Below are 7,805 nucleotides of genomic sequence, written 5' to 3'. Positions count from 1 at the left end.
TCTTAGAACAGTGGCTCACACATAATGCTCAATCCATTTTATCTTCTTTTGTGGTCCCTTGGAAATGCTGAAGTAAGTTATAATATTTATACCTATAATCAACTTTTAATTATCTTCCTAAATAACCCAAATTCACCAGATGAGTACTGGCCAAGGTATTATGCAACACTGTTATTAAGAAAAGGAGTTCTTTGATTAAATGTTTAGGTAATGTTATACATTCTATCTCATTCTCTTGGTCACAAGCTAGTTCTCTAAAGTTCTGTAGTAAATAGACATGTTTCCTAAAGCAGTTTGGCCCTTGAATCATTTTTGCACAATATCAACTAACACCCTCTAGAACAGGTATTCTCTGAAACACACTTTGGAAAATTCTATGTTGACTAGATATAGATTAGTAGAAAAGCTTAACTACACATTATCTCAAAATAACAAATGGCCAATAAAACTGATCAAAATACATTTGTATTAACATATTGAATCCATATTTTATTCCAAGGCATATCTACCAGACCTGAATCAGTAGTCATTTTTAAATAATCAATATGTAATGAAGATTGAAGCGGTTACTCAGATAATTAAAGCAAAGGTGAAAGAAATTATGCTTGTATAGAGCTGCCTTTTGTGGGCTTTAAATCTTTATTTTTTCCACTTTTTTAATGGCAAAAACACTTAAAAAGAACTGCTTCTGAAAAATTTATCTGCAGAAGGAACAAAAAAGTTCTTCAAAGTAAATATGTGGGTTAATGACACCACAGGAATACAAAGGATTGTAAGAGAATATTATGAAGAATTATGTGCCAACAAACTGAACAACCTAGAAGAAATGGTTAAGTTCCTAGAAACATAACCTACCAAAACTGAAGCAGGAAGAAATAGAAAATTTGAACAGATCAATTACCTACAATGAAACTGAATCAGTAATAAAACAAAACAAAAAAATTTCCCAACAAATAAAAGTCCAGGACCAGATGGCTTCACAGGTGAAGTCTACCAAATGTTTAAAGAGGAGTTAATGACTATTCTTCTCAAACTTTTCCAAAAAATAGAAGAGGAAAGAAAGTTTCCAAATACATTTCATGAGACCAGCATTACCTTGACTCCAAAATGAGATAAAGACATCACCAAAAAAGAGAACTATAGACCAATATCCCTGATGAACATAGATGCAAAAATCCTCAATAAAATATTAGCAAACTGAATCCAACAATATACTAAAAAAAAAAAACAACCAAATTATTCACCACAATTAAGTGGGATTTATTCTTGGGATGCAAGGATGGCTCAATACTTGCAAATACATCACATCAATGAGAGTAAGGATAAAAACCATATGATCCTCTCATAGACACAGAAAAAGCATTTAAGAAAGTACAACATCCATTCATGATAAAAACCCTCAACAAAGTGGATTTAGAGAGAAGATACCCCAGCATAATAAAGGCCTTATATGAAAAACCTGCAGTTAACATCATACTCAATGGTGGAAAACAAAGAGCTTTTTCCCTAAGGTCAGGGATAAGACAAGGTTGTCCACTCTCACCACTTTTATTCAACATAGTACTAGAAGTCCAGCAATCAATAACAATCAATAAAAATAGCAATCAATAACAAAAAGAAATAAAAGGCATACAAATTGGTAAGGAAGAAGTAAAACTCTCACTTTCTTATACCACACACAAAAATAAACTAAAAATGAATTAGAAGAGAGCACAGGCATTAATTTTTCTCACACTGACCATAACAATACCTTTCTAGGTATTTCTCCTGAGGCAAGGAAAACAAAAGCAAAAATAAACTATTGGAACTGCATCAAAATAAAAAGCTTCTGTACAGTGAAGGAAACAACCAACAAAACTAAAAAATAAACTACCGATTGGAAGAAGATATTTGTAAATGACCTATCTAATAAAGGATTAGTATTCAAAATCTATAAAGAATTTATACAACTCAACTGAGGGTTGCCAGGGGGAGAGGGGTAGGGAGAGGGTGGTGGGGTTATGGATATTGGGGAGGGTACGTGCTATGGTGAGTGCTGTGAGGTGGTAAACCTGGCAATTTACAGACCTGTATTAGACCCTGGGGCTAATAATACATTTATCAAATACATTTATCAAAAAATAAAAAAGTAAATAACATATCAGAAGCAAAAAAAAAAAAAAAGAAGAAGAATTTGTACAACTCAACACCCCAAGACGAAATAATCCAATTTAAAAATGAGCAAGAGAGGCAATTGCACTACTGGGTATTTACCCCAAAGATACAGATGTAGGGAAAAAAAGGGCCATCTGTACCCCAATGTTTATAGCAGCAATGGCCACAGTCGTCAAACTGTGGAAAGAACCAAGATGCCCTTCAACGGACGAAAGGATAGGGAAGATGTGGTCCGTATACACTATGGAGTATTATGCCTCCATCAGAAAGGACGAATACCCAACTTTTAAAGCAACATGGACGGGACTGGAAGAGATTATGCTGAGTGAAACAAATCAAGCAGAGATAGTCAAGTATCACATGGTTTCATTTATCTGTGGAGCATAACAAATAACATGGAGGACATGGGGAGATGGAGAAAAGGGAGTTTAGGGAAATTGGAAGGGGAGATGAATCATGAGAGACTAGGGACTCTGAAAAACAACTTGAAGGGACAGGGGGTGGGAGGTTGGGGGAACCAGGTGGTGGGTATTAGAGAGGGCACAGATTGCATGGAGCACTGGGTGTGGTGCAAAAATAATGAATACTGTTATACTGAAAATAAATAAAAAGTAAATAAATTTAAAAAAAAGAAAAAAAAGTGGCATGAGGAAAAAAAAAATGAGCAGGAGACATGAATAGACATCTCTCCCAAGAAAACAGACATATGAAAGGGTGTTCAATGTCACTCACCAACAGGGGAATGCAAATCAAAACCACACTGAGATATCGTCTCACACCTGTCGGAATGGCTAAAATAAAAAACTCAAGAAACAAGTGCTGGTGAGGATATGGGAAAAAAGGAACGCTGTGCACTGCTGCAGGAATGAAAACTGATGTAGCCACTGCATAAGACAATGCAGAGTTTCCTCAAAAAATTAAAAACAGAACTACTCTGTGATCCAATAATCATACTACGGGTATTTACCCAAAGAATATGAAAACACAAATTCAAAGGAGTATATTCATCCCTGTGTTTATTGCAGTATTATTTACAATAGTTAAATTATGGAAGCAGCCTAAGTGTCCATCAATAGATGAATGGATAAAGGTGATATATATATATATATATACACACACACACATATATATGCACACATATATATGTGTATATATAAACACACACAATGTATGTATATGTATGTGTGTGTATGTACACACACACACACACAATGGAATATTATTCAGCCATAAAACAGAACAAAATCTTGCCATTTGCAACAACATGGATGAATCTAGAGAGCAGAATGCTAATAAGCCAGTCAAAGACAAATACCATGGAATGTCACTCATATGTGCAATTTAAGAAACAAAACATATGATCAAAGAGAAAAAAGGAAGACAACCCAAAAAATAGACTTTTAATTATAGAGAACAAACAGAGGGTTACCAGAGGGGAGGTGAGTGGGGAAATGGGTGAACTAGATAAAGGGAATTAAAAGTACACTTAATCTTGATGATCACTGAGTAATATATGGAACTACTGAATCACTATATTGTACACCTGAAACTAATATAACACTGTATGTTAACTACACTAGAATTAAAATAATGAATAAATGTGTATATATATATATATATATATATATATATATATATATATATATATATATATATCTTGGTTAACAACCCAAATTTATTAAATAAAGATGTATAAAATAAATCCTAAGGAATCTAGTCCATTGTTACCATGAAACATTTTCACCGTGATGCTGGTAAAGGCAAGTCTATGTCAGTTTCCTTCCGTTACTGCTTTAGAATAAAACTGCAGCAGCACCAAAGGCACAGTCGAGCACTTCCTTGAAGGTGAAGACTGTTTTACTCATCTTTGCATCACCAGCCCAGCCTTGCGCTTGCCACATTATAGATGCTGAAACATGGTTATTGAACAAATAAGCTCAGTCCCATAAAAACAATCAAATTTACTGTATCATGAGATTTCAAGAGTTTACTCAGTTTCTACCATCATCTCTGAAAAGAGCTATGGATTACTTAAGTTATATTGTCTTGTTTTTCAAGATTCCTATCCAATAGGTAGGAACAGTTTTATGATTACTGTGACAACTGCTTAAAGGAAGATAATATACTTCTAAAATGTTGGAAAATTGTTTTTGTGATGAGTTTAAACCTTTTTTCTTATAATTTATATTATTGTTTGCTTTAAAGTGTTCTTCAAAAGTAAAAATAAGAAGGAGCTTCGGAGTCTGAATCTTCATAAAATCTGAATCTATAAAATCTAGCAAAAAATTATGCTTTTCTTAAGATAATTTTATTTTTATTTTTTTCAAAGATTTTATTTATTTGACAGAGATCAAAAGTAGGTAGAGAAGCAGGCAGAGAGGAGGAAGCAGGCTCCCGGCTGAGCAGAGAATCCGATGCAGGGTTGGATCCCAGGACCCTGGAATCATGACCTGAGCTGAAGGCAGAGGCTTTAACCCACTGAGCCACCCAGGTACCCCCTAAAGATAATTTTAATAGGAGGAACAGGGTCTAGGAAAAACCTCAGAAATGACAAATACAGAAGATATATCATAGCTTACTTCATTAAAGCATTGCGGATTTTCCAAGCTTCCATGGACATATTTCAGTCTAATTACAAGAATATAACACAAGGAGAAGAGTCAAATGTTTCCTTGTTATTTGTCTTTGAGGCCACACCTCCATGTCTGCACAGGCCCCAGGGATGAAAGTGAGTAAATCATTAACTGCTGTTTATTTGTGCTAATGGAAAGGTGTCACAAAGACAATACAAAAAGGTAGATATTTATTTAATCACTTCTCACAACCATTAAATAAGGGTAATCAAATGTCAATCTACTTTAATGGTCTAGCCTGGTCTTTGTCTCAGACAGTTGTATCAGGGTATGTTTTGTAGGATTGCTAAACTTTCATTCTGTCAATGTGAAAAATTATATATTCCTACATTTCTAGCTTCCAGCAAAAACCCTTTAGAGGGGCGCCTGGGTGGCTCAGTGGGTTAAAGCCTCTGCCTTCGGCTCAGGTCATGATCCCAAGGTCCTGGATTCGAGCCCCACATCGGGCTCTCTGCTCAGCAGGGGGCCTGCTTCCCTTCCTCTCTCTCTGCCTGACTCTCTGCCTACTTGTGATCTCTGTCTGTCAAATAAAATAAAACCTTTAAAAAAATTAAAAAAAAAAACCCTTTAGAAACCTCTAGAAATTGTTAATGGATTAATCTAATTGCATGCCAGGGTAGAATGAACTTTGTACAGTGCCTGAGTGTTTACGTTTACTTAATGAATGTTGCATTACCTGGATTTTGCTAACCATGTCACCCTCCAGGACACTTAATTTCTCTTGGGTCACTTTGCCCATGTGGAAGTAAGAATTTGCACAAATGGCCTCCAGTCTGTCTTGTTGCTTAACAACTCGGTTTCAAAACCATGCCTTCCTATACCACCTCTGGGTGGAATGATCCATTTCTTATGTAGCATAAAGTTTTTCTGCCTCTAGTATTTCTTTTTTAACTTTCAAGGGTTGCTACCTTATTTATTAGCACTCAGGAATCTGGTCAGTAAATCCAAGTTTAACCTACCCATCCACATGCACCCTGATTTTATAGATTTGGGTAATATTCATTCTCAGTCTTGACTTCCAGACTGATGGGCCTACTTGTCTAGTGACTGGCCGCCTTTTGGTCACTTGTGCCATTCTTCCTTGGGCTTTCTTCAACTTATCCATTCATCTGCAATGCAGTACGTAAATCATACATAGGTAAAGAGAGACAAATTTTGTTTTGTTTCTTATAATGGTAAGATGCTCTGCTTAATTTTCAAAACCCTTCCTAATAGTAGCATTTTATAGACACTTTTGATTATGACCATACCCTGGATTGGTAGCTATAGAAATCTTTCTGAGCTTAAATAATATGTAGGAGACCATGATTGCCTTTCCTGAAATACATTTGTGAGAATCACACACATGAACCTACAGAACTTTTTGGCTTTATTTCTAGTCTCCTTTTTTTCTTTTTTTTTTTTTTTTAAAGATTTTATCCATTCATTTGAGAGAGAAAGAGAGCACATGAGCAGAAGGGAGAGGGAGAGGGAAAAGCAGACGCTCCCCTGAGCCCAGCAACAGGGCTCGATCCCAAGGATGACAGGATCATGACCTGAGCAAAGGCAGACGCTTAACTGACTGAGCCAACCAGGTGCCCCTCTAGTCTCCTCCTTATAATGATCAGCATTTCACAAATCACTGTGGCTTCAATAGCCCAGTGAAATGAGTATTTTCTCCTAACAGTCTCATAATCATTCATTCATTCATTCAGCAGCCTGGTAGCCTTCACTATTTTATCACCATCCTTTTAAACAATGTAGTGTTTACTAGAACTGGTCTACTCCGTATGTGGCTTCACCAGCACTAGTACTTTCCTGGGTCTAGGAATCAGGTTTATGCTGGTGCCTGTCAAGGCATCAACTAATAATTTACCAGATAAATTTATCAATAAGAGATAATTCCCTGTAATCTTATTTCTAAGATATAATATTTCTTATATAATTGTTTTTTAATGGTTTATATTAAACACCGAAATGTTCAACAACTTTTTTTTTCCATTTATCAATGTATCTTGGGTATTCTAGAGCCATACTTATGAATTGTAATTAGCAAGCTCCTTGAGAGCAGGGACTATCTTATTTAAATATTTATGAAACACAACACACAGATGATACAATTGTTGAATGACTACATGGTAATGATTCCTATGTAAATACAGATTACACATTTCAGCCAATACTGAGACAATTTTTCCTTTAAATTTCTGTAGAATTCTTGGATGGTGTGTGATTTCATTTATATTGCTAATTATATTTATCATTATTGTGTTATACCTACTTCAATAATTTTGTCCCAGTTATTTAAAAAAAGCAAGTTGAAGGGGAACCGTGTATCTTATTCAGCACGTGGAAGAACGACAGTTAATTGATTCTACTATTATGTTTCCACTCATTGACGTGAACAGCCTAATTAGCTCCCAACAGTATTTCCCCCATCAGGTTGCATAATGAATGCAAATTAATTTAAGTGGTAGTTGATTATATTCCATGTATGAATACTATGTTTGGTTGTATCTGTGTACAGGGAAATTCTAGTTTTGGTGAGAGATTTCTTCTCACGATCATATCTAGTGTTTTTGCATTATCTAAAAGAAGTTGATTTTTTTTTTTTTTGAAAGATTTTATTTATTTGACAGAGATCACAAGTAGGCAGAGAGGCAGGCAGAGAGAGAGAGAGAGGGAAGCAGGCTTCCTGCGGAGCAGGGAGCCCAATGCGGGGCTCGATCCCAGGACCCTGAGATCATGACCCGAGCCAAAGGCAGCAGCCCAAACCACTGAGCCACCCAGGCGCCCCTAAAAGAAGTTGATTTAATGTATTTTATCAAAACTTGTCCAAGATCTCACTTGCATTTCCAGCTATGCTTTTGCTGTCCCTAACTACTTAAATTAGAAAATAAACATATACCAACAAATCATACGTTTGTTCTTGTTAATGATTTAGAAAAGCCCTAATTCAAATTGTTTTATACCATTCTGAAGTTAATGTGTAGTAGTCTGTAATCCAAGTTTAAAATATGTTCATATGATCTTAATGAA

Source organism: Mustela nivalis (genome assembly GCF_964662115.1).
Source record: "Mustela nivalis genome assembly, chromosome: 15".
Taxonomy (NCBI): Eukaryota; Metazoa; Chordata; class Mammalia; order Carnivora; family Mustelidae; genus Mustela; species Mustela nivalis.
This window is presented reverse-complemented; position numbering follows the sequence as displayed.